This window comes from Salvelinus namaycush, chromosome 16 (genome assembly GCF_016432855.1).
Source record: "Salvelinus namaycush isolate Seneca chromosome 16, SaNama_1.0, whole genome shotgun sequence".
Taxonomy (NCBI): Eukaryota; Metazoa; Chordata; class Actinopteri; order Salmoniformes; family Salmonidae; genus Salvelinus; species Salvelinus namaycush.
In genome coordinates, this window is record NC_052322.1 from 37,011,324 (window position 1) to 37,033,892 (window position 22,569).

Here is a 22,569-nt window from a genome sequence, read left to right on the forward strand (position 1 = left end):
CCGCCCCTCGCCCTGCTCAACCTCTCCACCTCTCACCCTCCGTCCACCCCTCACGTCTCCACACACCTTCTCCACCTCCTCAACCCCCATCCTCAGCACCGAAGTAACCTCCACCTCTCACTCCAACTCCTCTCTCTCCTCTCCCCTCCACCTCTCACTCTGCACCGCTCACTCTCACCTCACACCTCTCCACCCCCCCTCCCTCCTAACACCGCTGGGTACCTCCCTCTAACCCTCTCCACCTCCTCACCCTCTCATCTCCCTCTGCACCTCCTCACCCTCCCTCTCACCCTTTACTCTCCACCTCTCACTCCCACCTCCTCACCCTCTCCCCCCCCTTCATCCCCCTCCTCCCTCCTCACCCTCTCCACCTCCTCACCCTCTCCACCTGCTCACCCTCTCCACCTCCTCACCCTCTCCACCTCCTCACCCTCTCCACCTGCTCACCCTCTCCACCTCATCACCTCTTCATGTGTAAAAAATACAGAAAATGTTATAGTGCATCTGAAATGTGTTTGGAAGAAAGTATTTTCAGCAAAGAAAGAAGACCAGTGTGTGTGTGTGTGTGTGTGTGTGTGTGTGTTGTGTGTGTGTGTGTGTGTGTGTGTGTGTGTGTGTGTGTGTGTGTTGTGTTGGTGTGTGGTGTGTGTGTGTGTTGTGTGTGTGGTGTGGTGTGTGTGGAGAGAGAGAGCAGAGAGATCAGTGTGGTACAGGCACGAGAGTCAGTGTTGTGATTCTTAATAAGTGCACTCTCAGTACAGATTCCTACACGGTGGAGATAAATACGCACTCGTCCCTCAGCCCTCCTACCCTCCCCATCCCTCCATCTTTCTCTTGTCCTCCTACACATCCTGGCCCTTTCATGTGCAAAACAGATGTAGTCAATTGACATGCTAATGAGACAAGGGCTGCTTCAGAGCGGTCCTGAGCCACAGTGCACACCATCACACACCCAACCACACACACCCACACACACACACAAACAACACACCACACCACACTACACACACAAACACACACACAGACACACACACACACACACACACACACACATCAACACACACATCACACACACAACACAACACACCCACACCATCACATCACACATCAGAAACAACATCCCCGATGCGATGTATGAACACACATGACGACACACAGCACACACCACACACACACGTGACACACACACACACACACATGCGCACACGAAGAAATAGCTCACACAGACAGTGAGTTGTCCAAAATAAGATAACACCTGTAGTAGTAAATGAGGTACGAATGCAGAAGTGCCAAAGAAGATCTTACTCTTACAGAGTGTGTGTTCCTCATTCACAGTTTTTTACATCCACTTCTGCACTCATCTTCAGACCTTGTGGTGAATTGTTTTCAAAACTCTAGCACAAAACTCAAAACGGTCCATCACTTGTATCACAGGCTGTCCATGTTTCAAAACCATTTCTTTGTGCATTCATGTCTTTAAAAGAAACCTTTGCACTGGGCAGAATATATTTGATTCCAAATAACTCATTTATCATGTAAAAACTCAGAACATGCCTACTTTAGATATCACCCACCACAATATCCGATGTTTCATCTGTGATAGGTTTGTCATTACAACTATTAATATTGTAGTACAAGAATATGTAAAACATTTTTTCATTATGGTACTTAAACACGTAAAACATCACTGTAAAAAAGGGCTAGAAGAGAAACAACTACAGACACTAGTGGAATCATGACAAAATATGAAATGTTTGATGAATACAATAAAATCACAACAACAGGGTTCTTTGAATCAAAGCAAACCTAATTAGCTACAAAAAATCTAAAAAATACAGTAAAATGTCAACTGCAGTTTCTCACCTGGCTTACTGTAGAAGCAAAACAAAGATGGTTACTGGTCTTTTCGATATTTCCCTCACCCTGTTCTTGTGGATTTGGCCACAGGTTTCTCATCACGTCACAAATGGAGTTTTCTTTAGCCAAACATCTCGGGAAAATCTTCGTGGCATGGTGAATCCATCCGGCTGACACTGGTCTGGCATGATGATAGCATGTTCATCCATGGCCGTGGAGAAGTGTGGCTTTGTCGTGAGGGCCCGTATCACATACCTTCCACCTCCATGTGGAAAAAAATTCCTCAATCGGGTTAAGGAAAGGAGAGATGACTTCCCAGTCTCAATCAGATCCAACCTATATTGACACTTATGGAATTCTAGCAGCCCGCCTGAGACAAGCGTTTTCCCACCACCTCACAAACACACATTAATGGAATTTCTTCTCATGGAAGACTGATGTTGCCATAGAGTTCCAGACAGCTGTAGAATCTATTGCCAAGGTGCATTGAAGCTGTTCCTGCTCCATGCCTCCTATCCTCTCACCCATCCGCCCCTCCCTCCATCCTCCACCCTCCTATCCTCGCACCCTCCATCCCCCTCCCTCCATCCTCCTCCCTCCTCCACCACGGTCATCCTTTCGTCATACCCACACTCCAGCCCCTGCTGTCTTCCTCCATCACTCCACCCTCCATCCCCCACCTCCATCCCCTCCCTCCCTCCATCCCCCTCCCTCCTCCCTTTCCCCTCCAACCCCCCCCTCCACCCACCCCCTCCATCCTCCACCCTCCATCCACCACGCTCCATCCACCACCCTCCAACACCCTCTCCTCCCTCATCCCCCTCCCTCCCTCCCCTTTCCCCTCCAACCCCCTCCCTCCATCCCCCTCCTTCCATCCACCCCCCTCCGTCCTCCACCCTCCCCACTCACTCTACAACACTCCATCTTCCTCTCTGCTCCTCCACCCTCCTCCATCCCCCATCCCCTCCTCCACCCTCCATTCCACCACCCCCCTCCATCCCTCCTTCCATCCACCCCCCCTCCGCCTCCACCCTCCTCCAATCACATCTACCACACTCCATCTTCCTTCTCTGCATCCTCCACCCTCCATACCATCCCCCTCCTCCTCCACCCTCCATCCCCACCTTCCCCCTCCCACCTCCCCTCCTCCACCCTCCACCCACCACCACCTCCCTCCACCCCGTCATCCACCACACTCCATCCTCCTCTCTCTAGCCCCACCTCCACCCCTCCCTCCATCTTCCTCCTCCCTAACACACCTAAAGTGAAAAAGATTGGAATTGAGTTTGGAGTTCTCCCCAGAGATAACCCAGGGCTAACGTCCCCCCACCTCACCGCCATACACACATAACTTACTCTGTGTGTATGAATGTGCGTGTTAATGTGTGTGTATGTTCTCTGTGTGTACTTGTGTACTGTCTCTCTCTCTCTGTGTGGGTGTGTGGTGTGTTGTGTGGTGTGTGTGTGGTTTGTGTGTGGTGTGTGTGTGGTGTGTGGGTGTGTGTGTGTGTGGTGTGTGTGTTTGTGTGTGTGTGTGTGTGTGTGTGTGTGTGTGTGTGTGTGTGTGTGTGTGTGTGTGTGTGTGTGTGTGTGTGTGTGTTTGTCTCTCTCTCTTCATGGGTGTCCAAGGCCATGACAGCCAGTCATCCTCTTGAGATCAGAGATGTGGGAAAAGTGAGATGAAATGAAAGCATTGCTGGGAGGACTGACTGGGAAAGACTCCTGGGATGGGACAACTAATATAAAGGATGATGAAGAGGAAAGGACAGATGGGAGCTTTGGGAGAGATTTGGCGAGATGAGGGAAGAGTAGGAGCAGAGGTGGTGAAAGATGGGGAGAGGTGGGAGAGCTTTGGGGTGAATGGAATGAGTGGAGAGGACTGAGTGGGATGGAGAGCCCTGGGAGGACAGGAGGGGACTGAGCGGGATGGAGAGCGCTGGGAGGACAGGAGAGGACTGAGCGGGATGGAGAGCGTGGAGAGGAGTAGAGTGACTGAGTGGGATGGAGAGCTCTGGGAGGAGAGGAGAGGACTGAGCGGATGAGAGCGTCTGGGAGGACAGGGAGGGTGGAGACACTGGGAGAAACTGGCGGGATGAGAAGCACTGGAGAGAGATGGAGGACTGAGCGGATGGAGAGTCAGGAGGCTGAAGGTGGAGCGCGGAGATAGGAGGGGACTGAGCGGGATGGAGAGCGCTGGGAGGAGAGGAGGTGACTGAGCGGGATGGAGAGCACGCATGGGAGGAGAGTGAGAGGACTGAGCGTGATGGAGAGCGCTGGGAAGGAGAGAGAGGGCTGAGCGGGATGGAGAGCGCTGGGAGAGGGAAGGAGAGCTACTGAGTGGGATGGAGAGCTCTGGAGAGGAAGAGAGGACTGAGGCGGAATGAGAGCGCTGGAGGATAGTAGGGACTAGCAGCGGATGGAAGAGCGCTGGGAGGAGAGGAGGGGACTGAGCGGGATGGAGAGCACTGGGAGGAGAGGAGAGGACTGAGCGGGATGGAGAGCGCTGGGAGGAGAGAGGAACTGAGGCGGGATGGGAGCGTGTGGGAGGAGAGGAGAGGACTGAGCGGGATGGAGAGCGCTGGGAGGAGAGGAGAGGACTGAGCGGGATGGAGAGCGCTGGGGGACAGAGAGGACTTGAGCCCCGGGATGGGAGCGCTCGAGAGAGGAGAGACGGAGCGGGAATGAAGGCGCTGGGAGGACAGGAGAGGACTGAGCGGGATGGAGAGCACTGGGAGGATAGGAGAGGACTGAGTGGGATGGAGAGCGCTGGGAGGAGAGGAGGGGACTGAGCGGGATGGAGAGCGCTGGGAGGAGAGGAGAGGACTGAGTGGGATGGAGAGCGCTGGGAGGAGAGGAGAGGACTGAGCGGGATGGAGAGCGCTGGGAGGAGAGGAGAGGACTGAGCGGGATGGAGAGCGCTGGGAGGACAGGAGAGGACTGAGCGGGATGGAGAGCACTGGGAGGATAGTAGAGGACTGAGCGAGATGGAGAGATGCTGGGGAGGAGAGGAGGACTGAGCGGGATGGAGGCACTGGAGGAAAACCCCCCCCAAGGAGAGGACTGAGCGGGATGGAGAAGCACTGGAGGAAGGAGGACTGAGTGGGATGGAGAGCGCTGGGAGGAGAGGAGGGGACTGAGCGGGATGGAGAGCGCTGGGAGGACAGGAGAGGACTGAGCGGGATTGTGATGGAGACGCTGGAGGAGCAGGAGAGGACTGGCAGATGGGGCACTGGGAGGAGAGGAGGGGACTGAGCGGGATGGAGAGCGCTGGGAGGAGAGGAGGGGACTGAGCGGGATGGAGAGCGCTGGGAGGATAGGAGGGGACTGAGAGGGATGGAGAGCACTGGGAGGAGATGAGAGGCACTTAGGGGACTGGGAGGGATGTGGAGCACTGGGAGGAGAGGAGGGGACTGGGAGGGATGGAGAGCACTGGGAGGAGAGGAGGGGACTGAGCGGGATGAGAGCGCTGGGAGGACAGGAGAGGACTGAGCGGGATGGAGAGCAACCTGGGAGAGAGTGAGGGGACTGAGCGGGAGTGAGAAGCGATTGAGGATAAAAGGGACGAGCGTGATGAGAGCGCTGGAGGATAGGAGGGACTGAGAGGGATGAGGAGCCTGGGAGGAAGTGATGAGGCCTAGGGGACTGGGAGGGATGTGGAGCACTGGGAGGAGAGGAGGGGACTGGGAGGGATGGAGAGCACTGGGAGGAAAGGAGGTTAGGTGACCGGGAGGTACGGAGAGAGATGGGAAAAGAGGAGAGGAGAGGAGAGGAGGGAACAGGGAGGAGAGGAGGTTAGGGGACTGGGAGGGATGGAGAGAGCTGGGAGGAGCGGAGGTTTGGGGACTGGGAGGGATGGAGGGAGCTGGAAAGAAAGGACAGGAGGTTAGGGGACTGAGAGGGATGGAGAGAGCTGGAAATAGAGAACAAGAGGTTATGGGACTGTGAGGGATGGAGAGAGCTGGGAGGAGAGGTTAGGAGACTGAGAGGGATGGAGAGAGCTGGGGGAGAGGAGAGGTTAGGAGACTGAGAGGGATGGAGAGAGCTGGAAATAGAGAACAAGAGGTTAGGGGACTGAGAGGGATGGAGAGAGCTGGGAGGAGAGGAGAGGTTTGGAGACTAAGAGGGATGGAGAGAGCTGGGAGGAGAGGAGAGGTTAGGAGACTGAGAGGGATGGAGAGAGCTGGGGGGAGAGGAGAGGTTAGGAGACTGAGAGGGATGGAGAGAGCTGGAAGGAGAGGAGAGATTAGGAGACTGAGAGGGATGGAGAGAGCTGGGAGGAGAGGAGAGGTTAGGAGACTGAGAGGGATGGAGAGAGCTGGGGGGAGAGGAGAGGTTAGGAGACTGAGAGGGATGGAGAGAGCTGGAAGGAGAGGAGAGGTTAGGAGACTGAGAGGGATGGAGCGAGCTTGGAGGAGAGGAGAGTTTAGGAGACTGAGAGGGATGGAGAGAGCTGGGGCGCGAGGCGAGATTTAGAGACTGAGAGGGATGGAGAGAGCTGGAAGGAGAGGAGAGGTTAGGAGACTGAGAGGGATGGAGAGCTTGGAGGAGAGGAGAGTTTAGGAGACTGTGGCTCAATGGGAGAACTGAGAAAGCAGTGAAAGAACATGGTGGTTGCACTGGTTTACAGTTGAAATATCTGGTGGGACTGTCGGGGAAACAGTGTTGGGGAGTAGTGTAGGGAAGTAGTGTTGGGAGCAGTGTTGGGGAGAGGTGTTGGGGAAGTATTATTGGGGAAGTATTATTGGGGAAGGGGTGTTGGGGAGAAATGTTTGGGAAGTAGTGTTGGGGAAGTATTATTGTGGAAACAGTGTTGGGAGTAGTGTTGGGGAGTATTATTGGGGAGTAGTGTTGGGAGTAGTGTTGAGGAGCAGTGTTGGGGAGTAGTGTTGGGGAAGTATTATTGGGGAAGTAATGTTGAGGAGTAGTGTTGCGGAGTAGTGTTGGGGAGTAGTGTTGGGAGTAGTGTTGAGGAGTAGTGTTGAGGAGTAGTGTTGGGGAAGTATTATTGTGGAAACAGTGTTGAGGAGTAGTGTTGCGGAGTAGTGTTGGGGAGTAGTGTTGGGGAAGTATTATTGGGGAAGTAGTGTTGGGGAAGTAATGTTGGGCTCTAGGCGGTAAATAAATGGATTCCCTCCTCATCTCTGCTGGATGAGTAGTGTTGGTGAGAAGTGTTGGGGAAGTAGTGTTGTGGAGTAGTGTTGCGGAGTAGTATTGGGGAGTAGTGTTGGGGAGTAGTATTGGGGAGTAGTGTTGCGGAGTAGTATTGGGGAGTAGTGTTGGGGAGTAGTGTTGGGAGTAGTGTTGGTGAGTATTTTTTGGGGAGTAGTTTGTTGGGGTAGTGTTGCTGAGTATGTTGTTGGGAGATTAGTTGTTGGGGAGTAGTGTTGCGGAGTAGTATTGGGGAGTAGTGTTGGGGAGTAGTGTTGAGGAGTAGTGTTGAGGAGTAGTGTTGGGGAGTAGTGTTGAGGAGTAGAGTTGAGGAGTAGTATTGGGGAGTAGTGTTGAGGAGTAGTGTTGCAGAGTAGTGTTGGGGAGTAGTGTTGCGGAGTAGTGTTGGGGAGTAGTGTTCCGGTGTAGTGTTGGGAGTAGTATTGGGGGAGTAGTGCTGAGGAGTGATGTTGGGGAGTAGTGTTGGGGAGTAGTGTTGAGGAGTAGTGTTGGGGAGTAGTGTTGAGGAGTAGTGTTGAGGAGTAGTGTTGGGGAGTAGTGTTGAGGAGTAGAGTTGGGGAGTAGTGATGGGGAGTAGTGTTGAGGAGTAGTGTTGGGGAAGTAGTGTTGGGGAGTCGAGTTAAGCATGAGTGTTGTGGAGTAGTATTGGGGAGTGGTGTTGGGGAAGTAATGTTGGGGAAGTAATGCTAGGGAAGTATTATTGGGGAAGTATTATTGAGGAGTAGTGTTAAGGAGTAGTGAAGAGGAGTAGTGTTGGGTAGTAGTGTTGGGGAGTAGTGTTGAGGAGTAGTGTTGGAGAGTAGTGTTGGGGAGTAGTGTTGGGAGTAGTGTTGGGGAGTAGTGTTGGGGAGTAGTGTTGGGGAGTAGTGTTGAGGAGTAGTGTTGGGGAGTAGTGTGAGGAGTGTGTGGGTGTAGTGGGAGGGTCTGTGTTGAGGAGTAGTGTTTGAGGAGTATTGCAGTGTACGTTGGGGGAGTAGTGTTGAAGTGAGTATGGTTGCGGATAGTGGTTGGGGAGTAGTGTTGGGGAGTAGTGTTGGGGAGTAGTGTTGAGGAGTAGTGTTGGGGAGTAGTGTTGGGGAGTAGTGTTGAGGAGTAGTGTTGGGGAGTAGTGTTGGGGAGTAGTGTTGAGGAGTCGTGTTGGGGAGTAGTGTTGAGGAGTAGTGTTGGGATAGTGTGAGGAATAGTGTTGGGATAGTGTTTGGTTTTGAGGAGTAGTGTTGGGGAAGTATTTTTTTGGGACAGTGGTGTTTGGGCGTAGGTGTTGGGGATAGTGTTGGCTAGTATAGTGTTGGGGGTCAGTTTTGAGAGTATGTTTGGGGCTGAAGTTATCTGGATTAGTAGCTGGTGTTTGATGTAGTTTGTTGGGTATGTTGAGGAGTAGTGTTGGGGAGTAGTGTTGGGGTAGAGGCCTGGGCTCTAGGGAGTAATTAAATGGATTCCCTTCTCTTATCTATGCAGGAAATCTCCCTCAGGCACATTCACAGTGCATGGCAATACAGTCCCGTAGAACTCATTACATACACACCCCGACATGTGTGTTTGTGTGTGAGTGTGTGAGTGTGTGAGTGTGTGAGTGCGTGCGTGCGTGCGTGCGTGCGTGCGTGCGTGCGTGCGTGCGTGCGTGCGTGCGTGCGTGCGTGCGTGCGTGCGTGCGTGCGTGCGTGCGTGCGTGCGTGTGTGTGTGTGTGTGTGCTTTCGTGTGTGTGCTTTCGTGTGTGCGTGTGCTGGTTCTCCAGCTGTATCTCCAGAAGGCAGGGGGCTATAACTCCATCACCTCCCCGCCTATCGACTCCCTTCTAGGGGATCAATAGTGGAATGATGGCCCTCCTATGTCTTCACCATCCATCCACCGGGCCATTGAGCGCATGTTAATGTTATGAATTATCGAGAGAACAGTTACTATTGATTGGCTGTGGATTATTGGTGGGCTGGATTGCAGGAGGATGGTAGGGAGAGGCTGGGGAATGGTAGCTTCAGAGGGAAGGATGGGTCAAACTTCCAGCTAGGTTTAACTATCTACTAAGACACCTGACCCTTAAATTTGCCAGGTCAGAGGTGGCCAGAAGGGCAAGGCTGGCAATTTGATGTCTGCCTCCCCTTCTTAGCCCCTTCCATATCCCCTCCTCCCAGCCTCGCTCTCCCTCTTATCTCCCTCTTTCTTTCACTCTCTCTCCCACTTCCCCCTCCTCCCTCTGCCTCTATGAAGCAGATCAGAGGCCTGGTTCAATTTCATTCCATTACCATGTATTATGTTTGATATAAGGTGCTTTCATATATCCCCTTATGATCTGGATCCTGGAGAGTTAATATCCAACTTTTTTGAGTCAACTTTTTTGCCCGTTGTAAATAAGCTAGCTTGCTAACGTCATGTAGACTGTTAATCGTACCCTGAAACTGTTACTTTCAGATCTTGTGAAAGCAAATAGTTTTCTGTAGAATTCTCACAAACTCTCCAGGAAACCGAACTAAGGTACCGAATTTCATGTGAAAACGCCCATAGACACAGATATTATTTGTGTAGGGGGCAGGAACCCCTGTGCTCTGGGAACAGACAGGTTTTCCTTTCTCTTTTCTTTTTCATTAGTGGTTCCTCTCTCTCTCTCTCTCTCTCTCCCTCTCTCTCTCTCTCTCTCTCTCTCTCTCTCTCTCTCTCTCTCTCTCTCTCCTTCTCTCTCTCTCTCCTCTCTCTCTCTCTCTCTCCTCTCTCTCTCTGTCTCTCCTCTCTTCTCTCTCTCCTCTCTCTCTCTCTCATCTCTCCTCTCTCTCTCCTCTCTCCTCCTCATCTCTTTCTCTCTCTCTTTCTCTGTCTCTCTCTCTCTCGCTCTCGCTCTCTCTCTCTGTGTGTGTGTGTTTTCATGTGATCTGAGCGTGACCGTGGATGCAGATGTGAAAGGGGGATTATGGGCTGTACACCTGATCTAGTCAAAACACAACCCCCCTTGCCCTCCGCACCTCTCCTGGGAGCTTACACAAGCACACTAATGTAGACATCTGTACACACACGCAAATAAACGCAGAGGCATACCTACACATTCACATCCAGACAAACACACACACAGAGACTAAACCCATATCCCGTTTGTATGGCTTGGAACAGCCAGGCGAGTGTCCCTTCCAGGGAGAAGGGGAAAAATACTTTCCCAGGCAACTCCAGCTCTGGAACATTCTGCTGAGTCCGAGAAGGTGTGTCGCTCCCATCTGGGAAAAGGGAAGAAAGGAGAAACATTCCCGGAAATGGGTCACGAAAGATGTGATATTGTTGTTGTTTTACGGTCAGGTTGGAGCCTTCTTGTGAATGCTGTCCATGACACATTGCTATGATAATATACGTAGAATGAAAGTGAGGGCGAAAGACAAAGAGAGAGAGAGAGAGAAAGAAATAGAGAGAGAGAGAACGAGAGAGAGAGAGAGAGAGAGAGAGAGAGAGAGAGAGAGAGAGAGAGAGAGAGAGAGAGAGAGAGAGAGAGAGAAAAGTGAAGAGAGAGAGAGAAGAGAAGAGAGAGAAGAGAGATAGAAGAGAGAGAGAGAGAGAGAGAGAGAGAGAGAGAGAGAGAGAGAGAGAGAGAGAGAGAGAAACGCTATGAAAGGACTCTGCTTTACTGATGTCACACTAAAAACTCAAGTGTTTTCCACTCCAACCTATGGACATTATCTCCCATTGATTCCCCTCTCTAAGTGTGGTCATAAATTAGCACCTTGGCTTGTATCCTTCTACTCTTCCTCGCCCAATCAACAGACTGCAAAAACACCAACCACTGAATCATGCTGCCTCCACCGCTAAGACAAGATGCTGCTGCTGATGATGATGATGATGATAACAACGATAATGAAGATGACAACAACCGACCAGGAAAACAGAAAGGAAAATGAAAGCAAGAAAAATGATGAAAACGATGAAAACAATTCTGTCAGCACCAATTGTATCAGCCTGTGTCACTGGTCATCCCCGGACAGGTAGTACAACAGGAGTTTCTGTCTACCCTGAGACCAAAGTGAAGTAAAGAGTGAAGTAGAGCCGCTGGGACTGTACTGAAGGCTGTTGAGATAAATAAGCAAAACACCATTGATCTTTGCTAATGGGGATGGCCGGGGCGTGGGCATGTGGTCAGTCAGGGGCAGCGAGGTAGAGCCTCTGCCCAGGCCTAGTGGCTCTGTCCTGGAGGAGAGGAGGGGAGGAGCAGGGCCCTCTAACCCCACCTGTTCCTGGAAGGGGATCAGCATTCAGCGCCACCAGTCTTTAGTATGAATATTTCACGAGGCCTCTGCATTGGCTGTGTCTCTGTGTCTCTAAGCTGGTGGAAAAACATTAAAGGGTCAAGGTATGTGGCGTCAAAGATCTGGAAGGAACTGTACAGTCCAATATGACTGCTTCAGTGTAGGAGAACACCCACTTTTATCTGTCATTTAACAGAAGTTTCTATCTAGAATGGCTGAATTGGAACATAATATGCATGTATGTAAAGGAGAGATTTATAGCTGGTTACAGACATTACAAACCAGGAAGTAGCTTGACATGCAATAAGGGGGAAAAGGCATGAAAGGAAACGAGTGGTGTTGAATAGAGCAGGATGAAATAAGCTTACAGCAGGTTACAGGATGAGGGCTCATCACGGGTGGTGGTAAAAGTACCCAACCAGCGAATAACAGCAACGCACACCTTTAATATGTTCATAAATAGTGAGAAAGGAGAAAGACGGGTGCAACAAGGGGCTCTTGAATAAAAGTTGTTGCGCTGAAAGGGTATATATCAGTAGGCAGCTATTAGGCTTGCCCTTTAGGGTTCCCGGGGAGTTGGAGTAGTTTACTCCTGTCTAGGTGATAGTGGGCTCTATATCACACAGTCCTGATCCTGCAACTCTCACACACACTCACACACTCACTCGTAAATGTCACCTATTAATCTGGACTCAAGTGCTGCCTGGTGCACTTCACTAGCTAGCAGCTCAGCTCAGCAGAGGGAGTTCTGATGCGGTGTGTGGTACTGTTCACACCTTAACACTGAGGGATGTATGGCAGTGCACTGCACAAAGGGATGTACAAACGCACACAAACACACACTTACAAACACACACACACATACACACACACAGACAATGCTCTTCTATTCAGTCAAACGATTACCCTAATCTAAACAGTTTAGCACACTTGGATTGGAGCTCTCTCTCTCCCTTTCTGTCTGTGCATCTCACAAACTGCCAGCTCTTTAATTCTTCCCATCCAGACAGAGATAGCACAGAGAGGAGAGCTCCCACACTCCTCTCATCTCTTCTGCCCTGCAGGATATAAACTACCCTTCACCCTTTCCTCCATCCATCCATCCCTCCATCCCTCCATCCCTCCATCCCTCGCTCCACAGCTCCCCAAACCCCCACGAGGGCTATCCACAGTGCACCCTGAAATATAGACCAGTGTAATGGCCCACTAAATTAACTCCTTGTAAGTGCGCTATAAGAGTGGTGGTAATTAGCATATAATAGGTGAAAAGAGGAGGTAAAGGGCCAGGCCTGCCCTAGGGGCCGGGGTATGGGGCCGGGGCCTGGCGTGTCTAGCAGCCTCTAATAGCACTGCAAAGTTCAGCCTTATAAACATGTCAGAGAGACGCCTGATTAAACGTCAGGGTCAGGAGGTAATGGAGCCCTGTACCTGTGGGCTGCCCGTCACTCCCCCATCACTCCACCCTCTCCCGTCACTCCCCCACCACTCCCCCATTACTCCCCATCACCTCCCCCGTAACTCCCCCATCACTCCCTCCCCCGTCTCTCCTCCACCATCACTCCCTCCCCCGTCTCTCCTCCACCTTCACTTCATCCCTCTCCCGTTACTCCCCCATCAATCCCTCCCTCCCCCTTACTCCCCCATCACTCCCTCCCATCTCTCCTCCACCATCACTCCCTCCCCTGTCTCCCTCCACCTTCACTTCCTCCCTCTTCCGTTACTCCCCCATCACTCCCCCATCACTCCCTCCCTCCCCCGTTACTCCCCCTCACTCCCTCCCTCCACATCACTCCCAATTACTCCCTCCCTCCCCGTTTCTCTTCCATCACTTCCCCATCACTCCCTCCCTGTCTCTTCTCTCCATCCCTCCCCTGCCTCCCCCATCACTACTCCCTCCCTCCCAATCACTCCCCCATCACTCCCTCCCCGTCTCTCCTCCATCATCCCTTCCTTCCCCAGTCTCTCACCCATCACTCCTTCCCTCCCCATCACTCCCTCCCTCCCCCGTCACGTCCCCATCACTCCCTCCCCCGTCAGCTAGACTCTCTCTCCTTCTTCCTCCCCTGTCAGCTATACTCCCCCATCACTCCCTCCCTCTCCCGTCACTCCCCCATCACTCATTCCCTCCCCCGTCCCTCCCCATCACTCCCTCCTCCCCGTTACTCCCCCATCACTCCCTCCCCCGTCCCTCCACCATCACTCCCTCCCCGTTACTCCCCCATCACTCCCTCCCCCGTCCCTCCACCATCACCCCTCCCCGTTACTCCCCCATCACTCATCCTCCCCCGTCCCTCCACCATCACTCCCTCCCTCTCCCGTCACTCCCCCATCACTCCCTTCCTCCCCTGTCTCTCCCCATCAGCTAGACTCTCTCTTCCTCTTCCTCCCCTGTCAGTTATACTCCCTCATTCTATACCTGCCTCCCCACATCTCTCCCCTGTCAGCTATACTCCCTCATTCTATACCTGCCTCCCCACATCTATCCCCCCGTCAGCCTAGCTCAGCTCTCCTTCCCCTACACGTCACTCGTCTCCACCCTCTGGAATATCACCCCCATCAGCTCTCTTGCCCATACTCTCCCCCTCTCTGTGCCTCCCCCATCCCTGCCATGTCAGCCAAGTCCAGCTCTTCTTCCCCACTCTCCTTTCCTGTGACACCATCTCTCTTTTACTTATTTAAACTGTTTGCTCTGAACACTACTGAAGCCAATTAAGGGAGGCATAACTCTACGGGCCAGGGAATGAAGGGAGCAGGATGGATGGAGGAGGGAGGATGGTGGAGGGAGGAGGGAGTAGGAAAGAAGGCAGAGGGAGGGGGAGTGGCTGCTTTACAACCCCCTTCATAATTTCTCCTCCTCAACACTCATTCTCTCTCTCGCTCCCCCTCTCTCACTCTCTCCCCTTCTCACTCTTTCTCTCCCCTTTTCTCTCTCTCTCCTTCTCACTCTCTCTCTCCCCTTCTTTCTCTCTCTCTCTCCCATTCTCACGCTCTCTCCCCCACTCTCACTCTCTCTTTTAATGTTTTGATGGGGGTTTGGCCCGGAGATGGGGCCCTTGTTTGCCTGTCACATCTCTAATGCCATAGGAATAGACATGCTGGACTTGCGCAAACAGCACAGCGCTTTACAAACATATAATTTAAAAATAATGGTATTACTCATGTTGACGAGCTGTCATTTACACACACACACACACACACACACACACACACACACACACACACCCAACACACACACACACACACACACACACACACACACACACACACACACGCACACGCACACACACACACACGCGCACACACACACACACACACACACACACACACACACACACACACAAGAGCTTCATAAAGATGTGATACAGTATCTACAGAAAATGATATTAGAAGGTTCTAGAGAAAAAGCCATTCACACTGTCAGTTGTGGACAGAGGGCAAGGAGAGACGGGTATGGTTAGGGGCTGAGGAGCTATAAAAGAAGGTACAAATAATCCCGATCATCAACCAGAAACCATGTCCGTTCATACCACTCATTCATCAAATATTCATTCCCTTATTCATCAATGTTATACATTCATGTATTATTTCGCTCTTCCTCAAATTCTACTGAACAAAAATATAAATGCAACATGTAAAGAGTTTCCTGAGCTGAAAAAAAAAGATCCCAGAAATGTGCCATACACACAAAAAGCTTATCTTGTTTACATCCCTGTTAGTGAGCATTTCTCCTTTGCCAAGATAATCCATCCCCCTGACAGGTGTGGCATATCAAGAAGTTGATTAAACAGCTTGATCAATACACAGGTGCACCTTGTGCTGGGAACAATAAAAAGCCACTCTAAAATGTGCTGTTTTGTCAGACAACACAATGCCATAGATGTCTCAAATTTTGAGGGAACATGCAATTGGTATGCTGAATGCAGGAATGTCCAACAGAGCTGTTGCCAGAGAAATTAATGTTAATTTCTCTACCATAAGCCACCTCCAACATCGTTTTAGAGAATTTGGCAGTACATCCAACCAGTCTCACAACCACAGACCACGTGTAACCACGCCAGCCCAGGACCTCCACATCCGGCTTCTTCACCTCCATGATTGTCTGAGGAGGGGGAGGGGGGCTGCTGAGAAGTTTTTCTGCCTGTAATAAAGCCCTTTTGTGGGGAAAAACTCATTCTGATTGGCCTGAGTGGGACCTGAGTGGGTTGGTCTGGCTCCCAAGCGGATGGGCCTATGCCCCTCCCAGGCCCACCCATGGCTTCGCCCCAGCCCAGTCATGTAGAATCCATAGATTAGGGCCTAATTAATTTATTTCAATTGACTGATTTCCTTATATGAACTGTAACTCAGTAAAATCTTTGAAGTTGTTGCATGTTACGTTTATATTTTTGTTCAGTATAGTGAATAAAATCTTAGGGGGTTGTTAAACCGAGACAGGCTATAGCTGTGGCTGTGGCTGTGGCTGTGCATGCCTTTACTCATTCTAACAGCCGTTTAATAAATGTGATTGCAAATGGAACTTGTCACTTGCACTGGGGAGAGCCTGGCCGGTCAATACTCCTACTGGCAGGTGCCTGGGGTCATGTATAAGTCACAGAGTGATGGATATGTATCCAATAATTGATGTAGGGCAGGCGTTATTGTCAGTTTTTCTCCTGCCTCTATTGCTTATTAAAAGCTCTTGGCCTTAAGTATCAGCTAGCCAATTATAGAGTGAACAGGGTAAAGGGGGTTGAGCAGGTGGGAGGAGGGTGGGGCTTAAGGAAGGGCTTTGTTGTGGCTCTTTATATGTGTTTGTTTGAGTGGGTTAAAGGGGGGGTATGTGTGCAGGTCAGGTGGGGGATGGAAGGAGGGTTGGGGGGGTATTTCTGCAGGTCAGGTGGGGGGATGGGAAGAGGTTGGGGGGGTTAGTGTGCAGGTAGGTGGGGATGGAAGGAGAGTTAGGGGGGTATATGTGCAGGTCAGGTGGGGGATGGAAGGAGGGTTGGGGGGTGATGTGGGGGTGGACGGGGAGGTGGATAGGGGTGGGAGAGGGGGGGGAGGGGAGAGCGAGGGAGGGGGGGAGAGGGTAGAGGGGGAGGGGGGGGAGGGTGGAAGGTGGGGGTTGTGGGGGGGGCGGAGTGGGGGAGGGAGGGGGGGAGGGGGGGGGGGGGGGGAGAGGGGGAGGGGAGGAGGGGGGGGGGGGGGGGGGAGGAGGGGGGGGGGGGGTTGAGGGGAGGGGGGAGGGGGGGATGGGGGGTGGAGAGGGGAGGACGGATAGTAGGAAGGGGGGGGGTGGGGGGGAGGGGGTGGGAGTAGGGGGGGAGGAAGGGGGTGGGGGGGGGAGTGGGTGGAGGGGGGTGGGGGGAGGGGGGGGGAGGGGAGGGGGGAGGGGGGGGGGGGGGGTGGGGTTGGGGTAGGGGGGAGAGGGGGGGGGGGGGGGGAGGGCGGGGGGGGGAAGTGAGGGGAGAGTGGGGGGAGGAAAGGGGAGAGGGGGAGGGGAGGGGGTTGGGTTGAGGGAGGTGGAAGGGGGAGGAAGGTAGGGAGGGGGAGGTGGAGATGGGTGTGGGGGGGGGGGGGGGGGGAGGGGGGGGGAAGGGGGGGGGGGGGGGGGTAGTGGGGGGGGAGGGGGCTGGGGGGTGAGAGGTGGGGGGAGTGGAGAGGGGGGGATGAGGGGGTGGGGGGGGGCTGGGGGATGGTTGTTTAGGGGAGTTGAGGGGGGGGGGGGTGGGGAAGAGTGGGGGAGGAGGGGAGGGGGAGGAGGGGTGGGGGGGGGTGGGTGGGGGGGTGTGGGTGATCGTGGGGGGGAGTGGGGGTGGGAGATGGGGGGGGAGTGGCGGGGGGCAAGGTGAGGGAGGGGGGGAGGGGGGGAGGGGGGGGAGGAGGGGCTGGGGGAGGGGGGGTGGGAGGGGGAGGGAGGGGGAGGGGGGGGAGGGGGGGGAGAGGGGGGGGTAAGGTAGAGAGGAGGAACCCCCGTAACGGGTAGGGGGGAGGAAGGGGGGGGAGGAGGGGGGGGGGGTGGAGGGGGCGTGGGGGTAGGTGATGGGGCGAGGGGGAGGGGGGATGGGTAGGGGAGTGGTGAGGGGGTGGGTTGGGGGGGATGGGGGGGGTGGGGGGGGGGGGGAGGGGGGAGGGGGGGGGGTGGGGGGGGGAAGAGGCGGTGGGACGGGGGGGTGGTGGGGGGGAGTGGCTGGTGTAGAGATTGAGGGTGTGGGGGAGGGGGTCGGTGGGGGCGAGGAAGGGTTGGGGGTGGGAGGGGGGGGGGAGGTAGGGGGGAGGGGGGGGGGGGGGAGTGGGGGGGGGAGTGAAGGGGAGGGGGGGGGGGGAGGGTGAGGGAGGGGATAGGGGAAGGGGGGTGGAGGTGTGAGGAGGATGGGGGGAGGGGGGGGGGGATGGGGGGGAGGGGGGGGTGGGTGGGTGAGTGTGTGGAGGGACGGGGAGGCATGAGGGATGGGGGGGGGTAGAGGGGGGGGTGGGGGGAGGGTGGAGAGGGGGGGGGTAGGGGTGGGGGGGGGACGGAGGGGGGGGGGGGGGAGGGGGTGTGGGGGGGGGGGTGGAGGGGGTAGAGAAGAGGGTAAGGGGGGGGGGGGGGGGGGGGGGGGGGGAGGGAGGGGGGAGGGGGGGAGGGGGGGGGGGAGGGATGGGGGGGAGGGGGGGGGGGGAGGGGGGGAGGGGGAGGGGGGGGGGTGTGTGGTGGGGAGGGAAGGGCGATGGGGGGGGAAGGGGGGTGGGAGAGTGGGGTGGTTGGGGGGGGGGGGCTGGGATAAAGGGGGTGGGAGGGAGTGGGGGGGGGAGTGGTGGATGGGGGAGTAGAGGGGGGATGGGGATGAAGGGGGGTGGGGGAGGGTTGGAGGTTGGTGGGGGAGTGGATGGGGGAGGGGGAGGTGGAGGGGACGCGAGGTGAGGGGGGGGGGGAAAGGAGGGTGGGTGGGGGGGGGGGTAAGGGTGGAGGGGTGGGGGGAGGGTGTGGGGGATGGGGGGAGGGGGGGGGTGAATGTGGGGTGGAGCGGTGGGGGGTGGGGGGTGGGGGGGGGGGGTGGAATGGAGGATGGTGGGGGGGGGGGGGGGGGGGTGGGGGGGAGGGAGGGGGTGGGGGGGAGGAGGAGTGTGGGTGGATGTGGAGGTGGATGGGGGAAGGGGGGTGGGTGGGGGAGCGGGGGGAGGGTGGGGTGGGTGGGAGGGTAGGGTGAGGGGGAGAAGGTTAGGGGTGGAGGGGAGAGGATGGATGAGGGTGGGGGGAGGAGAGGTGGGGGGGGGGGGGGAGGGAAGGAGGGGGGGGGAGAAAGGGTGGGGGGGGGGGGGGGTAGAGGGTAGATGGGGTGGTGGGGGCGGGGGTGAGGGGGGGGTAATGGGGGGAGTACGGAGGTGATGGTTGGTGGGGGCGGGGGGGCGGGAGGAGGTGGGGAGGGAGATGGAGGGGGGAGTGGGGGGGTGGGAATAGGGAGGGTGGGGGGATGGGGGGGAGGGTGTGGGGTATGGGGAGGGTTTGTGGAGGGGGGGGGTGGGGGAGGTGAGGTGGTGGAGGTGGGGTGAGGGGGGAGAGGGTTGAGGAAGGAGTTGGGGAGAGGGGGATGGAGGGGGGTGGATGGGTAGAAGGTGGGGGGTTGGAGGTGGGGGGGGGAGGGGGGAGGGGGTGGGGAGGGGGTGGGGGGGGGGGGGGGAAGGTTGGGGGGAGCGGGGGGTGGGGGGGGGGGGCGAGGGGGAGTGGGGGGCGGGGTGGAGAGGGGAGGTGGGGGGGGGGGGGGGAGGGGAAGGAAGGGGGGTGAGGGGTGTGAGGGGGGGGGGGTGGAGGGGGGGGGGGGGGGTAGTGGTAGTGAGGGGAGGGTCTTGAGTGGGGGAGATGGAGGGGTGAGGGGGGGGGGAGGGTGAGTCGGGGGGGTGTCTGGGAGGAGTTTGGCTGGGTGTGATAGGTGAGGGGAGTGAGGGGGGGGGGGGGGGGGGGGGGGAAGGAGGGGGTGTTGGTGTGGAGAGGGAGAAGGGGGGGTGAGGGGGGGGTGGGGGACGTGGGTGGGGGGGGGGGGGGATTGGTGGGGTGGGGAGATTTGTTGTGGGGGAAGGGTGGGGGGGCGGGGAGAGGGGGGAGGTGGAGGGGGAAGGAGGGGGGGGGGTGTGAAAGTGGGGGGGTAGGGGGGGTGAGAGCGGGTACGGGCATTGTGGAGGGGAGGGGGGGGTGGGGAGGGGGGGGAGGTGAGGGGAGCGTGGAGGGGGGAGTGGGAAGATGTGGGACGGGGAAGTGGGGGTGGTGTAACGGGCGGAGGGGGGGGAGGGGGGGGGGGGTGGGGTGGGGGGGGGTAGTGAGGGGGGGATAAGAGTGCGGTGGGGTGGGGGGGGGAGAGGCGTGCGAAGGGGGGGGGAGGGGTGGGGGTGATGGGGGAGGAGGGGGGCGTGGGGAGGGGAGGGAAGGCGAGGAAACCCGGGGATGGAGGAGGGGGGGGGGAGGAGGGGAGTGGGGGGGGGGAGGGGGGGGTGTGTGTAGGTGGTGGGGGGAGGGGGGGTGGAGGGGGGTGAGGGTAGGGGAGGGTGGTGTGGTAGAGGGCGGGGTGGGGGAGGGGACGAAGGGAGAAGTGGGGGAGGGGGTGGAGGTGGTTGGGGGGGGGGGAGGGGGGGGAGGGGGTGGGGGGAGGGGAGTTCGGAGTGGGACAGGGAGAGGGCGGGTGGAAGGGGGGGCGGGGATGAGAGGGGGGGTGGAGGGGGGAAGGGGTGTGGAGGGGGGTGGGGGAGAGGGGGGGGTGGTAGGGGGTGGGGGGGGTGGTGGGGGGATGGGTGAAGGGGGGCGGGGGAGTGGGGGGGTAGGGGTAGTGGGGGGAGCCTTGGAGGGGGTAGTGAAGAGGGGAGGGAGTAGGGGGGTGGGAGGGAGAGAGCGTGTGGGGTGTGAGTGTTGGGGGGGGAGGGGGGGGCGTGGGGGGGGGGGGGGGGGTGGATAGGTAGGGGGGGCAGGGAGGGGGTGGTGGTGGGGAGGGGGAGTGGGGGGAGGGGGGGGGGAGGGGGTGGGGGGGGGGGGGAGGTTGAGGTTGGGAGGGGGGGGGGGGTGGGGTGTGGAGGGAGTGTTGAAGGGGGGGGGGGCGGGCTGTGGGGAGATGGGGGGAGGGGTGCTGGGGTAAGGGTAGAGGTTGGGGGGGGGTGGGGGAGAGGGTGGGGGGGGGTGCGGGGAAGGGATAGTGGAAAGGGGGAGCAGGGGGGGGGGGGATAACGGAGATGTAGGTTGTGCGGGGGAGGGGGGGTGGTGGTGGGGGGGGGGGGGGAGGAGTATTTGGAGGGAGAGAAGAGGGGGGGTGTGGGGGGGGGGAGCGTGGGGTGGGGGTGGGGGAAGGTAGAGGTAGGGGGGTGGTGAGGGTGGGAGGGGGGGGGGTGTAGGGGGGTGGGGGTGTGGGGGGGTGGGGAGGGTGGGTGGGGAGGTGGGGTGTGGGTGGGTGAGGGAGGTGGGGGGGGGAGTGGGGGGGAGGGGGGAAAGGTGTGGTGGGGGGTATAGGACTGCGGGGAGGGGGTGAGGGGGTGGGGGAGGGGATGGGAGGGGGGGGGGAGGGACTGGGTGTGGGATGGGAGGAGGAGGAGGGGATAGGGAAAGGTGTGGGGGGGGGGGATTGGGTTGGGGGGGGGAGAAGAGGGGTGGGGAGGGGGGTAGTGGTGGGTAGGGGGGGGGGGGGGGATGAGGGGGGTGGCAAAGTGAGAGGGGGGAGTGGGGGGGGGGGGTGGGTGAGGGGTGAAGGGGGGAGCGGGGGTGTGGGGGGGTTGGTAGTGGGGGGTAGGTGGGGCGGGGGGTGGGGAGGGCGGGGGGCGGGGGGGAGGGGGGTTTAGGGGGGAGGTGACGGGGGTTAAGAAGGAGGGAGGGGGGAGGGGGGAGGGTAGTGGGGGGGTGGGGGGAGGGGGTGGACTGGGGTGGAGGGTGGGGGGTGGGGAAGCACGAAGGTGGTTAGGGGGGAAGGGGAGAGGATGAGGTGGTGGAAGGGTGAGGGGGGGGGGGAGGGGGTGGTGGTGTGGTTGTGGAAGGTGGGGGGTGGGGGGGGAGGGTGCGAGGGGAGCGAGGTCGGGGGTGGGTGAGGGGGGGGGTCCGGGATGGGGGGGGGGAAGGGAGGGGGGAAGGGGAGGGTGGTGAGGGGAAGGTGGATTGAGGGGGGGGGGGGGGGGAAGGGTGAGGGGGGAGGTATGGTGGTGGATGCGGCGGGGGGGGTAGGGAGGGGGGGGTGTGGGGGGGAGGGGTAGGGTGATAAGAGGGGGGGTGTTGAGGGAGGGAGTGTTGAGGGGGGACAAGGAAGGTGGGTGTGGGGGGGGGGGGAAAGGGGAGGGTGGGGGGGTGGCGAGGGGGGGGGAGGGGGGGGTGGAGAAAGAAAAGGGGGAGGCGGGAGGGGGGGGGAGGGTGAAGCGGCAGAGAGTGTGGAGGGGGGTAGTGGGGGGGGGGGGGGGGGGGGCGGGGTGGAGGGGGGGGCCAGAGGGCTTGGTGTGGAGGAGGGAGGGATATGGAGGGAGGGGGGGGGGGGGGGTGGGACTGGCGGTGGGGGGTTAAGGGGGAGGGGGTGAGGGAGGGCGGGAGGGAGGGGGAGGGGGGAGGGGGGGGGGGGGGGAGAGGGGATAAGGGGGATGGCTGGAAGAAGAGAATGAGGAGAGGATGTGGGGGGGGGTCGGATGGGGATGGGGGGGAGGGGGGAGGAGGGGGTGAGGTGGGGGGTGGTAGAGAAAGGGGGAGGTATCTGGTTGGGGGGAGTGGGGGGGTAGGGTAAGTGGGGGGGGGGAGGGTGGGGAGTGAGGGGGCGGATGGGGGAGGGGCGGGGGTTGAGGGGGGGGGCGGGCAGGGAATTAGGGTAAGGTGAGGGGGGGTATTGGGGTGGGGGTGGAGGTAGGGGGTTGGAGAGGTCGGAGGTAGGGGGGGGGGGGGTGTGGAGGGGGGATGGGGGTGAGATGGGTGGGGAGTGGAGAGGAAGGATTTTAAGGACGTTGGTGTGGGGGGGGGGGGGGAGGGTTGTGGGGGTGGGGTGGAGTGGGGATTGGAGGGTGGCACGGTGGGGGGGGGGGGGGAGAGTGAAGGGGGGGGGGGGGGGGGGAGGGGGAGGGGGTGGGTTAGGGGGTGGGTGACGGGAGGGGGGGGCAGTGGGGAGGGTGGGGGGGGGGGGGAGTAAAAGGTGTTTGGGTTTGTGGAAAGGGGGGAGGGTGGGAAGTGGGAGAGGGGGATGGGGGGGGTGGTGGGTAGTAGGGGTTAGGGAGAGGGGGGTGGAGGAGGAGGAGGGGAAGGGCGAGGGGGGGGTTGGAGGGGGGTTGTGGGTGGGACGGGGGTGGGGGGGGGGAGTGGGATGGGGTGGGGGACACGAGGGTGTGGGGGGTTGGGGTAAGGTTGGTGTAGGGTGTATGTGGGGGGGGTGG

At 58.1% G+C, this 22,569-nt stretch overlaps 1 pseudogene; it reads right to left on the reverse strand.

Moving 5' to 3' along the window:
• Positions 1-4,187: 4,187 nt before the first annotated feature.
• Positions 4,188-19,627, reverse strand: LOC120061657 (annotated as a pseudogene).
• Between the last annotated feature and the right edge of the window lie 2,942 nt (positions 19,628-22,569).